Source organism: Thunnus maccoyii, chromosome 17 (genome assembly GCF_910596095.1).
Source record: "Thunnus maccoyii chromosome 17, fThuMac1.1, whole genome shotgun sequence".
Classification (NCBI taxonomy): domain Eukaryota; kingdom Metazoa; phylum Chordata; class Actinopteri; order Scombriformes; family Scombridae; genus Thunnus; species Thunnus maccoyii.
In genome coordinates this window covers 28881581-28901573 of record NC_056549.1, presented here as the reverse complement: position 1 = coordinate 28901573, position 19993 = coordinate 28881581, and the positions used below count along the sequence as shown (strand labels likewise).

General features: G+C 37.9%; 1 protein-coding gene across 1 annotated transcript in view; it reads left to right on the top strand.

Annotated features, from left to right (window-relative positions):
• Window positions 1-19993, top strand: part of lrfn2b (leucine rich repeat and fibronectin type III domain containing 2b) — a 169716-nt gene that overhangs the window by 32314 nt on the left and 117409 nt on the right. The window contains exon 2 of the mRNA XM_042390854.1: window positions 465-553. The gene's annotated coding sequence lies outside the window, so the exon portion shown is untranslated. The remainder of the gene's footprint in view (window positions 1-464; window positions 554-19993) is intronic.

Here is a 19993-nt window from a genome sequence, read left to right as displayed (position 1 = left end):
TACATGTCTTCCATATTCTCAGATGGTACCACACTAGTGTTGTGTGGTTAATGACAACTTTTATCACCACAGTTGCAGAATACATTAATTCCAAACATTCAACATACAATGACAAATTTAATTCTTGTAATTATTACAAGGTGACACAGAACCTTTAGTTTAACATGTGAGATATGAGGATTCTTCAAATAAAATCTATATAGACTGATAATGTTGACACAGGAAACTACTGTTCTGTTGGTGTACAATGTGTAATGGTTTGATGACGTGATGCTTTGAAGTTATGTATTTTTGGATGTGAATGAGACTGATGTTTTGTACATGTCTTATTACTTGAAATAATCTAATACATTATCATTTACACAGCATCATTGGTGACTGAGTAAAAGTTGGATGAATTAAGCTAATAAATAACCTTTTATTCTTTCAGGATCTGATAGATGTGTCTGTTACTTTCTTTATAGACTGGGAAGGCTGCTGAAAACTGTCTGTCTTGACTGCAGCTTTTTGTCACTGCCCCAGCTGCAGACACCTGCTCTCATCCACGTCCCAGGTAAAGTATCTCAAATGAGCCTTTTCTTGAGAAACTTTATTTTGAAGTTTCTGAGTTGGGGGTGTGGCATCCTGTAGAGGCCGTCCTGTTCTCATTGCATGACTGATAAAAATTCCGTCGTTTTGTGGTGTGTATATACAGGCTTTGCTTTCACCTGCTCTGTGAAACATGGTGATGAAGTGCTGAAATGTGCTGGTTGAAGAGAGACCAGACTCCAGTGAGTTGTTTTTTTCACATTTGGACCTTTGTTTGCACCTAGATTAAGCACCTGGTTGGCAGCTGTCACACTCTTCCTTATTTTACCAAAAAAGCACACCATAGCTATTGAATGGGATTTTCCTACTGCACCCAGTGTAAGCTCATATCTGGAGACACTAAAAGTCTTCTTTGCAATTGCGCTGCTGTTGAAAGTTCAACTGTTTTGAGAACTCTTCCATATTGGTGCAATGACTTCCCTGTAGGAAGCACATTATAATGCAAGATCAGTCTTTTTAGTGCCTCTTTCTCAACAGGGAAACACTGTCTGAGGAAACACAAAGAGGGAATTTGATGCTAAAAAGACTGTAAATGTGTCAGATATCCACTTGATATGACTAACTCAGACTGCTGAAGCCTCATATAAGCTTCACATCAACTTTTAAATGCATTTTTGCACTAAATGACCGTGTAGACTCACTATGGATTTTGTCCCTCCATCACTTACACTAAAAGCACATTTTTTTAAGGCAACCTTGAAGAATTTAATTAAGTAAAAAATAACACTGTAAAAAGCTGGTATTGAATGTAATTTTGAATTGTAGCTTTGTTTAACTGTTAGCATCCCCATTAGCTGTGCCCTAAAGCACAGCTAGTCTTCCTTTACACATTTAAAAACATACATTAAAAATTACAGTCAACACAAATGACAAACATAAGTGTCCATAGTGTCCATATCAGGAAATTAGCTGAAACATGAAAAAAATCATATATTGCTCTGCATGGTTATAGTTTATAAATATATCATTATGTCCCCAATGTTCTTCTCCATGTGTAAACAATAAAGTCTAATTCATGTGTTAGTGCCCAGTGCTGGCTTACACCACTATAGCACACTTCCTACTTTCTCATACAAATTGGTTAAACACATCAATGTACCTCTGTCCCTCTCACTGTGGAATATCTGCCTGCAGAAAGCAGGTCATGTTATAAATAGCATTTAATACCATCCTCTCCACTCCTATGTGTTTTAAATTGGCAGTGTGTGTGTGTGTGTGTGTGTGTGTGTGTGTGTGTGTGTGTGTACTCTGTGGCTCCACAGTGGATCCATTTGTATTGAATTAGTGTATAAATAGGCTTCCATTCAAAGGCCTGACTGACTGGCCAGGACGAATACACACACATATCATGGATACGATCTAGCACTGTCTACTTATTCAACTGGATCTCACTCACAATCGCAGGTTCTGCATGTTTCTACTGGCTGCTCTGGTTTCCACCACAGTCCAAAAACAAGCAGATTACAGTAGGTGAAGTGGAGACTGAAACATCCATAGGAGTGAATGTGAGTGTGTTTGTCTAAATGAGTCAACCTTGTGACAGACTGGTAACCTCTCCAGGAGTACCAATCCTCTCCCCCCTCCAGCGATTAGTTTTCAAGTTGTTGTAAAGCAGGTGTTATTCTATTTTCTTATTTCCAACAAATCTCATGAAAAGACTAAAACCACCAATACTTTCCTCAGTCATTTCCTAAGACTGACTGTAGTTTTTAACAAACATTAAATATAACAGGAGGAAATTTGTAAATTTGTAATATTAATTATCATTATAATGGTTTTCTAGTGAGCATTTCTGGTAGCAGGACGGTATGTGTGGGATTGAGTCAAAATAAACTACAGTGTGTGTCTTCATAGTGATGAAGGAACATGTCACTCAATGCAGCAGTGTGGAGTAAAGGCTGACAAACCTTTATTTAGACCATTCCTCATGTAAATCCTTAAATAATAGAATAGATAATAACCAAACAAACTGCACTCTTTACTGAGCATCATAGATAAAACACACTAACTCACTAAATGCAATAAAAGGCCAACATTAGCTTGAAAAAGCAGCATACTAATACTACATCTTTCTGATGTTAATGGGAATGTAATTTGCTATTTAAGGATATTTTAACTCTATATGTACTTACAGAAATCTTGACTGAAAGACTGTAATATTTCTCAGGTTAAGATATATTGAAGATAGTGCTGTTAATGAAGGCACCATAGTGTAAATGAAGTGTCCAGTCTGACTGAGATCTCAGGACTAATTTAATCGCTGCTTTAACACTCCTGTAAGCCCCTTTGCCATCTAAAATTAGCTCCTTAAGTTGAGACCCTCATCTGTTGGAGACCAGCTCTCAGTGTAAGGAGATGTCAGCATAGCTGCTCATCAACACTAACAACCACCACTTCTCTCCTACAAGCCATGCAGGTAGCTAAATAGCTGTTGCTGCCATCAGTCTCTGAAGCTGGTTTACAACAGATGCACTTTTACCCCATTTTAATTACACATTCTAACATTTACACCATTTTGTTAAAAAATAAGTTTGCGTGTGAGTGGCAATTACTATGGTAATTCAGTTAATTGCTAGCTAGTTTTATACTATGCACCATTAAAACACAATAAGAAAATGCTAAGGGTGTACCATGTTTACATAATCTTGATGCTCTGTCTTGTAAAGGCTCTCTGTGTCTAGTCTGAACACATTTCAATTCATATAATGCGCACATGGTATATATACTTAACCCTCCTGCTGTGTTCATTTAATGTGTTCCCGGTCCAAAATGACCACCCCATTATAACTGATTATAAATCCATAATAATATATCATATCATTATCATTATCATATGTTGTGTTAGATCTTTTTATGAAGTTAAGTTCTTGTGAACATTAGAAGTTCTGTAGGCCTCATGGACCTGGGCTCATACAACTGGTTTTTCAGTAAAAAAACAAAGCATAATGTATAGTTTATTTTGAATATAACAAATACTCAGATGAAACATATTGTGCTATTAATCACAAACTGCTTTGTGTCAAAGTTTAATACAGTCATTTGTTTTGAAACCATTTCAGTTTTTTTAAATAGTGGTACAAAATAACATCTGTTGTGTTCCCAGTCAAAACTGACAGTATGATTTTATTAGTAAAGAAAGGACATAGGCTCAAAACTACACATATTACAAATAACAACAGTAAAAATAACAGAATTACTAACAATAACAACAAACATTAAAATATTCACAATCTGTCAATCAATGGTAGTTACATTTTGTGTGTTCTCATGCACATGTTGGGGGAAAGATTTGGTAACACTTTCTATGGAGCCCATTTCTATAATGCATTATAAACATACTTATAAAGCATTAGCTATAATCTGCTTATAGCGCTGTATAATTATAGTTATAAGCACTCATTCATAATGCTTTATATATATATATATAAGCATGTTATAATGACTTATAAGGTCAAATATCATAATACTTCATAAATGCTGGTCACTCACTGACCTTTATTTTGTAAGGATCATAGTGTATTATAATTCTAATAGTTGTAATACATTATAACCATTTTATAATGTATTATCACTGTATAATGCATTATAATGTGATTCTAAGTTACTGTAAGCGGTCATTGGGTACTTTAAGTAAGGTGAGAAAAGTATCATTAGATCTATGTGTAGTAGGAGGGTTTCCACACCGGGTTTCAAACCCTTGTCTACACTAACCAGTCAACCAAAGAATTAAGCCATTGGGGGCCAGAGCCAGTGCGCCTAGTCATCCATGGTCATTGCTTATCATCAAAAAGTTGTGTCAAATTGGAATACTCAATTTCTTATATGACCCGTTAAACAAATACATTAATTTTACATCGTTTTGTGTGTTGTTGCATAGTGTCACCGTGCAGGCCTGTGCCCTCTAGAGAACAATGACCATGGATGATTGGACACGCTGGCCCTTAGCCAATAGCTTAATTCTTTGGCTGACTGGTTAGTGTAACCATCTGTGGTTTGGGAGACCAGGGTTTGAGATCCAGTGTGGGAACCCTTCTTCACTACACATAGATCCAATGATATTTTTCTCACTTTACTTAAAACATTCAATAACCACTTACAGTAACTTATATTCACATTATAATGCATTATAACAGTGATTATAATTCATTATAAAATGATTATAATGTATTACAACTATTAGAATTATAATACACTATGATCCTTGCAAAAACAAATGTCAGTGAGTGACCAGCAATCATGAAGTATTATGATACTTGACGTTATAAGTCATTATAGAATGCTGTGTAATGTGTTATGATTATTGTTATGAATAATTTTTATACAGTCACAATACAATTACTATGTAGTTTTATACACTAATTGTAGTCTCACCCATTCATTTCTAATGACCGCTCATTTTTGACCAAGAACACCACAGGTGTACAAAAGTTAAATAAAAGACTCAAAATTTAATGAAAATTATCAAAATGTATTTTGTGTGTTTAGATGTTTGGACAAAGTCATGGAGTCTTATGACAGTCAGATTAAAAGAACAACATTTTTCAGAGAGAAAATGTTTAAATCTGTCCAATTGTACCGTAACACAACAGGAAGGTTAAACAAATATGTGTTGTATCACATTATTATAAACTAGCTGACATACAGAAAACCTTGTAGAAACAGTGTTTGGCATCGAGGGCAAAGTTATTTTAGGGAGTTTGTTTGAACATTCAATACAGGTCCACAGTTGTTTTTTAACCCAGGGGCCCCATAGCAGTTTAATCAGTGAGTGCTGATTTATCTCAGTGCACAATTATGATAAAATACAAACCCAGGTCTAACTGAGCCAAATAAAGGCTATATGTTTGCTGTCATGAATCCTCTAGTTTAATCAAAGACACAAAGTGTACAAGGTGTGAGAGACTTACAGTGTAGTGATGCAGCTCTTAGCACATCATGATGCTCCATCTACATCCAAATATGCATCCAAAGATGCTGTCATTGCACATATTTCATTTCAACCCAGTGTCATGGCAGTTCATGAAATAGTCACAAAATTTAATCTATACATTTGTGTACATGGACACGAATTTTCCATTTTTTTCATGACACTCAGCACAACTTTCAAACTAATGTATTTCAGCCTTATTTCCAGCCTGTCTGTCATGATGCATGAGCTGGTTTTGTTCCATTTCTTAAAAAGGATGCCTGATTAACTTTCACACAGCTCCATAGATGCACATTTAATAAGCTTGCAAGCTGTTTTATGTATTTTTCTCAATAACATTGGCAGTAGCAGGTGCTAACAGGCTAAGCTAACAGTGTGTTAGTGGCATGGCATTAGTAGCAGTCCAGATGGTCCAGATTGAGCGGAGGAGCTGTATGGCTCCCACCCTGAGCGTGATGTCAGAGGAAAATGGTCACCGTGTGGGTCTATTGTATTGTGAGCAGACTTGGCATGTTCGATTCCTGTTTTGGCTAAAATATCTGAAATAAACCAACATCTTTAGTTTTTCTTAACATCAATCATCCAGATGCAGTGTAAATACTAGTCAGCTGTACTAGATGTTTGATATATTCAGTAGATATATCTTTTTACAACCCTATTTACAACCCTAAACCAGAAAAACTACAACTGTGGTGCTGATTTCTATCAAGCTGCATGGCACGGCTCTAGAGAATTGTAGGTTTTAGAAAATATTAGTGTTTTTCCTAGAATTGGAAGTTGTGAATACTGAATTGAGAGTACACTGAGGAGTTTAAGGGGCTGGTAAACACATTTGTGTAATCAGATTTTAAACATCTAATTGTTAAATGGGAGAAATATATTTTAACGATATTTTACCCTTATTTGATAGTGTCCCCAGTTGTTGACTATACTCACATGATAGCTGAGGTCAAGAGCTCTCTTATTTTGACAGCGAGTAGACAAAGTTTTTATTTTTTGTGTTTGTTTTAGTGTTTTGTGTCTGATAATTATTAAATTTTGATGGAGTGTTTCTATTTTAACTGGCGCAGCTTTTATAGCCTTTGCAGCACTGATTTAGCGGCCCAGGAAACTCACAGACGAGTTGCATGAATTGTAAGTCATCTCATGTGATGCTACTCAGTCAATCAAATCTGTGCATTCCGATAAGCATTACGACTCGAGTGAGATACACACACACACACACAGGGGAGAGATGAGACGAGAGACTACAGTTGAAGAAATGAGTGAGTCAGAGAAAAGTAATTTCACATGGCGTGCTCTGAAAAGAGAAAATTAGCCAGCGAAAACAGAGCTTTTAATCAGAATGGACAGAATCTTACATACTCATTCCTCCCACAGGCAGTTCAAAACCAGTATGTCTCATATGTTCCAAGACCGTTGCGATTGTGAAGCGCCACTACAAGACAAAGCACAAATCTTTTGAGCAAACATACCCATTCGAATCTGAACTGAGGGCACAGAAAATAAACGATCTAACAGCCCAGTATGGTCAATCCACCAGAATCTTAACACATTTCAGACTTAAAATCCTGGCAGGACAAGCTAGAGCTCGCTTATCTCACTGAACAAGAGAAAGTGGGTTAGTGGGATGTAAGAGGGAAAGAAAGAGAAAAGGGTTTGAGTGTTACGATGTGTTGAGATTGTATAAAATTGGTTGAGACTATTAAGATGTGAAATAGAGTTAACAAAAAAGACGAAAAAGGGAAACTCAAGCTACCCTTTTTATTTAATTTTACTAAAACAAAGCACTTTATTTTAAGATGCACATTTTTCAAAAGCTCTCTGTTATGTATTTTATTTTTAAATGCAGCCTGTATTTTACTGAAATGAGAAAAGAACATTCATTTATTATTAGAGTACTTATTATTAATAATCCCTCCAGTTAAATGTGAAAACTGACAATAATTATTATTGAAATAGTATTGAACTGTTGTTGATACAACTACTAGGTTACTAAAATATGTATGGCACTGACTCATAACACAAATTAGACTTTATGATGTTCCGGACCTTTGTTTGAGGAAATTTTCTCTAACTTGACCTCTTTGAATTTTAATTGAATATCCCTGCTCTATGTAAAACACTCTGAATTGCCTTGTTGTTGAAATGTGTTATACAAATAAACTTGCCTTGCCTCTCCTTCATACAGCTGTTCTGTTGCATACGTGATGTCATTGAATCAGATGTGGTAACTCACAGTGTGCTGTAGGCTGTAGCCACCAAGCCCACAGTGTTCCAGTTTAATGTTTTAAAAATGATTAATCACTAACAGTGTGGTTACTCTGTAGTGCAGACAGGCCATAATGTTGTTGACGGAAGACTCAGACTGTTGCCTGTGTTGTTGAGTCAGGTAATGAGCCTTTTCAGTTGCCTTTCCGCTGTTAGGGTCTTGGCCATTGTCCAGTTCAGCACCACGAACAGCGCCACTGTGTTGCAAGAAATAAATCTCAGCTTTGTTAGTGAAATGTCCTTCAAAAAGTGAAAACTAATGCCCCCCCCCTCCCCACCGGGTCTGTCAGCCACACATTCTTGGAAATATAAAATTAAATGAGCAACTTCACATTTTACAATCGCAGGCCTCAAAAACACCTTTTCTTAACAGAGATGGTGGCGTTTGGATTTTGGTTGCGGTGGGCCAGTGGCAATTTGAAATGGACTGAAGCCCACTGACAGCAGACAACCATAAGAGGAGTCAAACGCGCCACATCCACCCACAACACAATGCTCCTCCGTAGCCTTCTGCTACCAAAAACTGACAAAAAAATGCTTTATTTATCAGAATCAAAGGAGAAATAATTAAAACCGATGGCCTTAATGTTAACTTATTGTGTAATTATCTACACAACTATTTCCAATATTCCATTAGATTTGCTGTGAATATTAATGCTCCCCAGAAGATAAACCATTTGTATTTTGAACATTCTATGAACTTTACTGTAGCAACAAAACACTCTTACTAAACCTTCAACAACAGTAAAATTGTTTGTATCCATGTTTGTTCCCTCGAACATGTTCATATTGGTATATTGGTGATATTATTTGTTAGATAGAGAGTTTGTGATATACTTTTTGTTTCTCCCCATGGACATATTCCTCCAGGAGCATGCTGCTGATATCAGTAAACAACATCAGTAGAGTATCAGTGGCGGCTGGTGACTCAAAAAATTGGGGAGGACAAGAGGAAAACCAACATGGAATCTTACAACAAACTGCATCAAACTATATCATTGTCCCCCATCCGATGAAATCAGAGGGCGGAGGGGCAATTTTATATGCCAATAAATCAATTTGCTTTCAAAAACAAAAATATACATATAGTTTCTACAAAGTGAAACAAAGTGACAACAAAGTGAAATTCAGATTCATAGTATTCTTCTATTGTGACAACAGATTTATATTCTCATCAAAAATAGACAACATATCACATGATTTACATGTGTTTCCTATGTATTTTCTTAGTTTACAGAAATATATAAAGTAGCACAAAGCTTATAATGTAATACAGGTTCAGATCAGTGCTGAATACTAGAAAGATTGAACACTAAAAACATTCACAGATCTAAAAGTGTAGGTTCACATCAGAAAGTATTAATGCATGTATCAAATACATGACTTACACACTCTTATCTATATGCACCACATACAAAATATAGTCTGCAAAGCTTACATGTTAACAGTAGGCGTGCAACAGATCACAAAGCTTCTGAACTTCCGTACGGATTACGGATCAACTGCGATCCGTTACACCACTAGTTAACACTCGTTATTCTAGTAACTTTAAGCTTATTACTCAATATACGGCTCAGCTAAACTAATGAAATTGTCACAAGCCCGCAGCTAGACCTCCTGCACACTCATTCACTAATCACACAACATCAACAGGTGACTGAACAACCACTCAATTAAAAACTGGATCAATTCTAAATGAATGAGTGAGTCCAGACAGCTCACTGTAACTTCAACAAGCAAACTACCTACAGAACATTATATGATCTCTGCTGCATTCTTGTTAAGGAGATAAATTCACACAACAGCCACACAGAGACATTTAACCATCAGAGATGAAATTAGCGACCAAAGAGACAGAGAGAGAGAAGCTGTATCTGACTCACGTTATCTGACATCTTCTTCTTTCTATCATGAAAGAATTTCTGAGATTTGATAATGTTCATTTCAACCATTTTTTTTTATATTTTGATCTCCCTCTTGCCTCTCAAAAAATAGAGAAGGATCAACCTCCTCTGCCTCTATGGACCGGCCTCCACTGTGAATATACATGCAAACTAGAGTCTTATCATTCACTACTTCATGTACAAATGCAACTTTGTGCACACAGTCCATTGCATGGAGAATTAATTCATTTGAGAATTTAACAGACACAAGCCCAAAGGAGAAAAAAAAAATCTTATGTGAGATTTGTAGCTCAAGGTTTACACAGATTTGGAATGAAACTCCTGGTGCTACATGAAGTGTTGCCATGCACACGCCACATTGTGTGTGAACAGTTTGGCAGACGGTTATGTTTGGCAGAGAAATTATTTTTGCAACATTTGCACTTTATTAGATGAAATTGAGAGATGAGAGAGGGATAAGAGACAAACTACAGTGTTGGTTCCATTGAAAGATACACTATATTGCCAAAAGTATAGTATATGGACACTGTCTGGGGCTGTTTGTCATGGTGTCTTGACTGCTTAGTTCAAATGAATGGAAATCTAAATGCATATATACAACACAGTGATATTTTAGATTGTAGTGTGTAGGGGTGTGCCTGAATACAAATACATTATTCAGCAAAGCACAAGTAGTGTTTTTTTTACGAATATTTGTTTCACATAAATATTTTTAAAAAAATATTTGTTAGTTAGAGGTCTGTCTGCAAAGAGGTGAAGAGTAAAGTTTTAGCTCAGTAGTCAGCACAGTCATCTATGATCTGGGAGACTCCAGTTCAAGACCCAGTTTGGGGACCTACTTCGTAAGGTAGTTTATTCATAAACACTTATTGTAACACTTTAATTTTCTATAATTAAAAGCGTAATAAAAGCAAAAACAGGATTTGTAAGCCTTTTTCCACTTTTATTCGAATACAAATACAAATAATTTTGCTGCCTCAACAAATACAGACACAAATACAAATACTGGACTCTCTGCAAATCCCTAGTAGTGTGCTTCCTTGCCTGTTTACAGATCTCTTTAACACCGCACTTTGCCTGCCATGTCCCATGTTTTCAGTGGTGCAATTAGATCTGGTGTTGTGCTCTTTGACCAGTTTCAAATGAAATATCATTCACGTCAACATCCAACTCATAGCTACAAATGGGAAACTCAGATCTTTTTTGAAAATGTAGATGCTATAAAACATAGCAGCAGAAAAATGCCCTCTTTTTTTAATTTCTCCATCTTGCCGACTTATGTATAATATACATGACGGTGTACAGGATGTTACACACCATACCGTTCTTGTTCTCTGTTGATGTTCTATTCACTTTAATAAGAGCACACAGGCTCCGTCTCTGAGAAATGAGAGGAGTGTGGAGTGCCAGGCTGCAGCCTGCACTGAGTGAGAATGTAACCCAATTTGGTGTGAAAGCACTGACTTGCCATCTCTGATGATGAGTGCTTCTCTGGGTGGCTTTGGGACACAGGAGAGGATGGATGTTGAGAGAAAGACCTGACAGGCTGCTGTGAAATCAGAAATTAGGGGTGTGTGAGTGTGCATGCTGGTGTGTATGCATGCACATACAGTACTAGTCAAAAGTTTGAACACACTTTCTCATTGAAGTGAATGGGAAGGTGTGTCCAAACTTTTGACTTGTACTGTATGTGCATGCATATAGAGGAGTTATATGCCTTTTCCTGTGTGTGGGTGCAACATAATATCACTTTAACAGCACCATCAACAGGCATATATATTCTTCCTATAGTTATATTCCATCCCTCACCATCCAGATTTTTGCAGGAGAGCAGAGTGTGATGACTCATTCTCATAGCTGGCGGATACGATTAAAAAATAAATACACAGCTTGGGTGCTGTCTGACTCAGGGGACTAAATAGCATTAACTTGTGAGGTTGAAAAAAAAAACTTGCAGGTTTTTAGCCTGGCTCTTGCTCTTGCATTTTCATAGATTTGTCCATCATCACTAAAAAGAAGTCAGACGGACAATCCGCAGTCAAATGATCACAGACACATAGAAAAAAAACTAAACTAAATGGTTAGTCAAACTTATTCGGAAAAGAAAACCATGTTCCCAGATTTCAGCAAAAACTTGAAGTACTATGTTGGTATAGCCGATAAAATTGATGGCCACAGCTATAAAAAAAATAAAACCCTGTATGTAATAGACTGTAGTTTTCATTTAAAGGGTCACAATCCAATACTTTAATTTTTAAAATAACAGCTGCATTCCATTTACCTTTCAGATATTGTGCATGCTGGTTAATTGGCTGGCTTACTGGAACACTTGAGTAGACTGGAATTATCCTTAATTTCATCATTAACACCTGTGTTTCTACACCTGAAACAAGTCAGAATGCCTGCTGTGAAAGAGGAATAGTAGAGTCAAGGTTTAAGATTCCTTATTGTTACATCCGATTTTACAAGTACACGAGAGTAAAGTTCTTGGGTTTTGCTTCCTTGACATTGCAGCAACAATAGCAATAAAATAACAAGAGAAACAGCAGTAAATATAGCACTAAAATTACAATACAATAAAAATATAAATAATATAAATAATGTATAGTGTGTATAAAATGCTGTGTCTGTGTGCAGGTCCTGCCTTAATAAATGCATATGTATATGTAGTTGTTTGCATGATTATGTATGCACAGCTATGTGTGTGTGTGTTTCACAGACACAAAGGTTAGTGTTAGTGTCCATTATTCATAAGCCTGGTTGCTTGGTGGAAAAAACTGTCCCGGAGCCTGATGGTCTGGGTGTCGAGGCTGTGGTATTGTTGGGGTTGCTGGGGTCTTTGATAATCCTGCGGGTGTTGCTGACACACTGTCCATTGTAAATGTCCTGGATGGAGGGAAGCTCACATCCACTGATGCTCTGGGCTGTCCGCATGACCCTCTGCAGCGCTTTGTGGTTGAGGGCAGTACATCTGTGGAAGGCCAGTAGGATCTTGTGCCACATGGCTGGTGTGCTCGTCCCAGGTGAGGTCCTCGGTGATGTGAACGCTGACTCTCTCTACAGCTTACCTGTTGCAGGTAATCAGGCCTATCACTGTAGTATCATTGGCAAACTCAATTACCAAGTTGGAGCTGTGCGTGGCCATGCAGTCGTGGGTGTACAGGGAGTAGAGGAGTGGGCTCAGGACACAGCCCTGGGGGGCTTCTGTGTTGAGGGGCAGAGGTGCTGGCGTCCATTCTCACCACCTGGCATTGACCTGACAGGAAACCCAGGATCCAGCTGGGGTTGAGTCCTAGGTTCCTGAACTTGGTGTTGTCTGTGGATCTGTTTTGTTTGGTAAGCAAATTAGTGAGGGTCCAGGGTGGGCGGTGACATGCTACAGATTAGGTCTTTAACATGCTTCTCAAAACTTTTGCTCACTATGGGAGTGAAGGCAACAGGACGCCAGTCATTTAAGCATGTTACCTTGCTTTTTTTCTGTACCAGAACAATGGTGGATGACTTGAAGCAGGAGGGGACCACACACATGGACAGGGAGCGGTTGAATATGTCCGTGAACACACCAGCCAGCTGTGCTGTGCATGGTCTGATCACCTGGCCTGGAATGCTGCCTGACAAAACTATTCAGCTTGTCCAGGAGGGAGGCAGCAATGAGAGCTGTGCAGTTGGATCTCCCTTTAAAGTCCAATATTGTGTTTAGTCCCTGCTACATACTATGTGAGTCATTACCACTTAGCTTTGTCTCTGTCTTCTCTCTGTATTTCCGTTTTGCTGCCGTGATCACTCCGCCGAGGTTATAACAGGCTTTTTTTTCCCTCTGCTTTGTCTCCGGAGGTAGAGTAAGGGCAAAACTAGCTACTGCTTTAACTTTCCAAATTTCTTCTCACATTTCTTTATTCTGATGGTTCAGAGTTCCAAAATGCAGACTGAAATATTATAACGAACGAACAAATTTGTCCCATCATTCATTGAAATTTTGAAACAGCAGTCTTCAAATACTGTGTTGTAGGAACGATACATGGTCACAGAGCACTTTACAGATGGTTTGAACACTAGCATGTGCAACATTTCAGTTGTTGGTCATATGTTGAATGTGCAATATCCTGCTACTAGTGCAATATTATTTTCCTGGTTTTTAAGCTGTAGTAGTTTTTATGAATGTCAATGGTCTTATTGTGTTTTTTTTGTTTTGATTTTTATTTGAATAATATAAGGTATGCATGTAAGTATGTTTTCGAGATAAGTGTTTTGTGATGCAGTAATGCTGAACCCAAGAAAAATTTCCCAAACGGGACAATTAAGTTTATCTTATGGCAGAGTCACTATATGTGTCACCCACATATGCCTTTTTTTCAGGACAGTTAGGCTATTCAGAAATGCCATCATTTTGCATGTGAGTAGTACTATACATACTCTAGCAGACTTGTAATTGTAATTTTTCGTCCAGATATTTTCAATACAGTATATATGAATGGACAGAAGGGACTGTCAGGTTCTTGTCAGAGTCTTAGAAATGTCAAAAAATGTATTGATACTGCCAAACAAACACAATATAGAAAAAAAAAAAACAATTTTCATTGATTTGATCACTCTGATTGATTTGCTGATTGTAATTGTTCTATATCAGCCAGAAAGTATCAATACATGTAGTGACATTATTCTGATTGATATCAAGTTGTGATGTCACATTTTTGGGAAAGAAAACAAAGTCTGTGTTAGACTGGGTAACTTTTACTGGAGAAAAAGTCAGAAATTTGATGATTTTGAACAAAGATCTCAAGTTATAAGAAGTGTCTCTTTTTTCTCTGATTTCAAAGTGGATTTATGATGCTGATCTTTAACAGATACCAGAGAAATGAAGGTTCAGCTGATTTTTTACAGCATGTGTGTGATGTCTGTGTGTTTGACAGAATTATGATTTTGAGATAAAGGGGTATGAACTTTGGTGCAAAGGGTTAGTTAGCACAGGTGACAAGGACTGTCAAGGAGCTCATTCAGGCTACATGTCATCTCACCTGTTGTATTCATTTCTTTCTTTCTTCTTCTTTCTTTCAAGTTACAATGGTGAATTAAGAATTAACAATCTATTTGTGCTGGTCAGACCAACAGTAGGGAGCTCTGCATGAAGGCATTCATGAGCTTCTGTAACTTCTGATCAGGGAAGCCATTTTTATAGTCACTTTGGTTGTACTGAATGCCCCAAATCTGGTTCTGCATTTCCACACAGACCTGTGAAAGGAATACAAAAACAATAGCAAAAAAAAAAAAAACTCTGGTGGGACAAACAAAGATATATGACAAATGTGTGCAGGTGAAATGAAGGCAGGTGAAAAAGAAAAAATGTCATGTCTGACTTAGCAGGTGAACATTTTCACACATGGAATCATCCGTTTGAGTATTTGTACGGTAAACATGGCTGTGCAGTGTTGTAGAATCAGAGCACTGACAGTTAGTCGGCTGTAGAGGTGTCTTTTCTCCCAGGGTGCACGTGAAGACGCTGCTGATGAAGCAGTGCGTGAAATATATGCAGCTGGATTTTCCCATGGGGCTCCTGCATATAGTGTTTGCCAACAGATATGAACACGTTTATGTCTTTGTAGTACAGTGTTGCTCTTAGGGTGCCTCTGAGGAGGTAGAGCTGTGTGTGTGTGTGTGTGTGTGTGTGTGTGTGTGTGTGTGTGTGTGTGTGTGTGTGTGTGTGGAGGTCCCTGGATTTAGCCCAGCTAATCAGATCAACTTGGCATGAATAGGCTTCAGGCATTAGTGTGCTCCTATTTAATTGCAGCATTGTCACTTGAGGTCACTGCTTAGTGTAGAACCTGCACACAACTTTTGGAAGCTCCACATGGTAAAGTGAGAGCAGCCACATCACTCTGTGCTCAGTGATGTGTTATAGATGTTACTGCTCTATGATGAGCCATAAAACGTTTTGTAAATGCCACACATCAGCACTGTAATAACACACAGCCGCTTTCTCACTCTTATTACAGTTATGATAGTGTCGTGGCTGCCAAGTACCACAGGAATCACTGAAGTGCCCTCACCCTCACTAGTGTAACCATTAAAGGGTTGATTCACCTAAATCACACAAAATACACATTTTCTCTTCCTCTTGTGGTATCTAATCATGCAGATAGTCTTGGTTTTAAGATACTGTGGTGCTTACAGAACAGAAAATGTATGTTTAAGGCCCAACTGAACAGCCTTTGCGCTCATACCAAACTCCTATATAAAAATACACAATTTAAAATAGGCCTTGTTTGTAGGTGGAAGGCAAGCAACATGCTCGCCAGCATACCATCTCAATTGCAACTGTTCCACATGCATTGACATGAGTTTTCTCTGATCCAGATAAAATGTCCAGATACAGATCATCTGAACATAATAAGAAGTGTAAACGGGGTCTTTAAAACCCACGGCTGCCATGTAAGAACTGTCTAGAGGGCAGTCTGTTATTTTCTATGTAAATGCATACACCAGCAGTTTGTAGGAGGTGCAGCAGTGCGGTACCAAACCGACCTGTTTTCCCTCATCCGACAAGCTCTCCACTTGGAGAATCCTGTTTCCTGTACCTTGACTTCTTGTCTTGTCAGGTGATAGCACTGCAAAGCATTAGAAAAGACGGGTGAGCTATAGGTGGTGAGATCAGCTATAAAGACTCCGGAAATCAGGGCTTCTCTCCAGACTCACTTTATATTCTACATATTATGATGTTAATATGCCGCATGGTTCTTTTGACGTGCTGCATCTCATTCAAAGGCGTCCCTTGACACGCCGCTGGCTGTGTGTTTCGGATTTTGCAAATCCATGTTCTCTGTAGACTTGTGTACACATACAGTGCATCAAAAGCAAGAGAAAGTAGGTGAAGTTCCCAGCATCTGCATACTTTATCTGGCTTCATATTGCAGATGAGCACTTGCATTATTATGGAAATTGACATTTTCCATATCCTGCACAGTAACAATAGAGTGCAGCTCTGTATCTGCAAGATTCAGAGTGAAGGCCAGCCTAAAGACACACTCTCTGATTTTGTTGTACCACCCAGCAGTACCTACAAATCCCAAAATGTCCTTCCTGCTCACTGTTTTGGAACTAAGCTGTGACAGCTAATAATAGTAAATAAGATGTTCAGCATTGGATCCTGCAGGGTCACATCACCTCTGTACAGCTGTAGAGGCTTTCTCCCTGCACCGTAACTATAAAGCCTATAAAACTCTAAATGGTGAATCCATGTTACCTCAATAAACCTACTAATCTAAAAAACATAAATCCCTGATATATATTAGCATCTAATTAGCCTTGTAATTATACTGTACATAAATAAACTACAAAAAACAAAACTGTCTCAAAAACATTAGTTATTAATAAATCATTTTCATTGCTTAGAAAAATGACTTTCAAATAAATGAGAAAGTTCATTATTCAAACATAACTAGTTCAGAAGTATTGAATTCATATGAAGAATATGACATGGATCTGAACCAGATCATAAGGAATAATGACAGGAGTTATGATGTGTCTGTGAGAGACAACAGAGAGAGATAAAGAGACATGAAAAACAATATCATTAAAACTTTTTGTGCATGTGTAGCCATGGCAACAGCGCAAATCTGGTAAGGACAGTTAAATCAGTAGTGTAACTGAATGTAAAACCTTAGTATCAAAACTTTTTCATCTCAACAGATGGAATCTATATTCTTCCTGAATGTGACCTGAATAACTAGTGTTTGTGTAAAGGACAGGTCAAATGCAGAGGATCAATTTCCCCACAGAGATCAATAAAGTATGTCTTTACTCAACAGTGCAGTGGACTCACACTGAGTGAGGTTTCCGTCTCAGATTGTGTCACTTGAATTGTTTTTACAGGCCTGTAGAGATAAAACTATCCAGTTGTTCACAAGGAAAGATCAAACAAAACTAGGTCAAAACCTAGTATATGGCTGGACTGTGTATGGTCAATGTGTGAAATTGTGGCCAATGTGTTACAGTGATAGTCAGTGGTAGTGTCTATAATGTGAATTCCTGGATATTAAATGCTCATCTGCAATTTTCTGTTGTGGTCCCAGTAATATTTGTTGTTAAAGTGTACTGAAGTAGCATCACATGACATGGTAAAGCAACATTTGAATCAAAAAAGGGTTTAAATTCAGTTGCAGGAAGAATACTTTCCTCTCATATCTTGGGATGTTTGATTTGAAAGAAAACTTATTTTAATTATAGCTATTCTAATTCTCTGTTAACTCCCCCTGCTCTATCTGCAGATGTCTGTAAACATATGGTCTCACCCACATGTTTACGTAGGATTAGCATGCTAGCATGCTAACAGTCTGTCAGCCGTGATGTCTTTCAGCATACGCACGCACTGTAGACACAGTCAGTGATGGACAGACATTAGGGGTTACAGGGCTGGTCCGCGGCTGGTCTAGCCAAAAATATTGTCCTTATTTCCTATCTTGTTAAAGAGATAGCAATTTAGTATTTCACTTCCAAAAAGAGGGACAGTCACAGGAGACTGAAAAGACAAAAAAAGGTCAAAATGAAAGCAGCAGAGGCCGAGATACAGCATCATGACTCTAAGAGCATGTCCGTGCTAAGCCGGATAAATTTGAAAACACTTTTTCTCTCCATTCTGACCCGCATGCCACACTAAGCTGGCATTTTTTTTCACCCAAAAACAAAGTTTCATCATTTTCTCAGACATGACAAAGCTCCATCATGACTAATCATGAGCAATAGACTGACCTTTATGTGTAAATTTGAGCTCTCCTTAAATTACCTCATGACCATTAAGATTTATTTTGCGACCCTTCGGGGGTCCCAGCCCCCATGTTCGGCAGCTCCCAGGGATTCCAAGGATTAGTATGGTTACAAACAACCTATTTGTCACTAGGTATGATGACTTGTTGGCCAAATTTGACTCTTGAAGGTGAGGGAGAGAGTTAAACAGTCACTTCACATAACTGGATTTTGAATTGGGACAGAGTCATTTGCTTGTTAGCAAAAAAATATGAGCCACAAGGAAGAACTGTACACCGCACACCACTCTCAACCCTAATGGTTGCTAACTCTCCCTCCTTCATTAATCATTCAGAAGTGCCCCTGAGCAAGGCATTTAACCCCCTAATTACTCCCCTGAAGCACCTAAATGCTGCAAAGGAGCAAATTATGTTCACAGGCAGCAGCCTTTGGTGGAATTGAAATGCATACAAAATTATAAACATTTATCTCATATCATACACGTGAACGCATGTCATATCATTAGTTCTCCATGCATTCCCACTTAACACACTGAAGTAGTAAAACTATCACATGCAATCCCTGTTTGCTAATTTCTGCAAGAATCTTCTGTGCTTTAGCTTGTTACTGTTTACTGCTACAGTGACCTACTATGCCTGCGATAGTGATCAAAGTTTCATCTCACTTTATCTCCGAAGAAAACACAGTATGTCAAAGAACAAATGTTACATGCATTGAGAATTGATAGCTGTAAAAAAAAAAGAAGCACAGTTTTCTGTCTTCAACATTGGGAGATGTCTGTTTTTAACATCAAAATGATTGTTTTATATTTATATCGTCAATGAATTTAGAGCAGAATTGGAGCGCTCAACAGCCCATGCTGATTCCATATTAGTACGTAATTTCAGTTTGATTGTCCTGATTGAGGTGTTATTTCAGAAAGTCATTCACTGAATGAATTGAGCATTTAATATGTTTTTATTTAGGGAGATCATTAGATTTTGTTTATGTGCCTGATAGAACTGTTCCTTTCCCTCCTCTCCAATGTAATTATAGCCATTAGGGCTCTGTCAGGGTGTACCATTGCCAATAGAAGTTGACAGCTTTAGCACACTTGCGGAAGTTGTTAATCACTTCCCTTTTTCTTAACGATGTGTAGTGTATATCCAGTCAAACAGAGCTGGCTGCTGTTGCCTTATAGGGAGTAACTTTTAAAGCCTCCGGGGCAGAGTTTGTGAGTTTATTGGCTCATTACTGGCTGATTCTTTGCAATAATATGATTCACAACAGTCTGTAGAAAGTATAAGTCCTTTATTTTCTCTCTTTTAAATTCATGTAGCCATCGTAAAGCAGCAGGATTATACAGTATGTATCGCATCTGTAGTCTCTAATTTTACAGATGCACTATGCTAAATGTAAGCAGAACCTCTACTGCACAGGTATCTTTTAATAATTATTTAAATATACACAGTACCAGAATCTAATGATAACTAAGCTGTTTCACACACTTATGAGCTATTCCAGGGGGTCATATGATGGCATTTCTTGAGGAGAAAGACGCTAACTA